This window comes from Portunus trituberculatus, chromosome 5, assembly GCF_017591435.1.
Source record: "Portunus trituberculatus isolate SZX2019 chromosome 5, ASM1759143v1, whole genome shotgun sequence".
NCBI lineage: Eukaryota > Metazoa > Arthropoda > Malacostraca > Decapoda > Portunidae > Portunus > Portunus trituberculatus.
Genome location: NC_059259.1, coordinates 9,607,296 through 9,607,880, shown reverse-complemented (window position 1 = coordinate 9,607,880; position 585 = coordinate 9,607,296).

Below are 585 nucleotides of genomic sequence, written 5' to 3'. Positions count from 1 at the left end.
GGTGTGGCGTTCGAGTGTGACTGAAAGACAACAACAACAACAACAACAACAACAACAAGGGAAGGTGATTGTTAGGGGGTGACTCATCATGACTCGTAATAAAGACTCTCTCTCTCTCTCTCTCTCTCTCTCTCTCTCTCTCTCTCTTATGCAATCCACGAATCATCTAGTTTATGTAATGATTGTGGAGGAGGAGAAGTAGTAGTAGTAGTAGTAGTAGTAGTAGTAGTTGTTGTTGTTGTTGTTGTTGTTGTTGTTGTTGTAGAAGAAGAAGAAGAAGAAGAAGAAGAAGAAGAAGAAGAAGAAGAAGAAAAGAAAATGAAGAAGAAGAAGAAAAAGAAAAGAAAAGAAAACGAAGAAGAAGAAGAAGAAGAAAAAAATGAAGACGATGATGAAGAAAAAAAAAAGAAAAAAATAGAAACATGATAATGAATAAAGAATGACAAAAAAAAAGAAAAAAAATAAAAATAATAACACTACTACTACCACTACTACTACTACTACTACTACTACTTGAAGGATAAGACACCCCCAAGAGAGAAACAGGCGGCATCAGGTTCTTAAGTGTTTATTCAGGTCTACTTT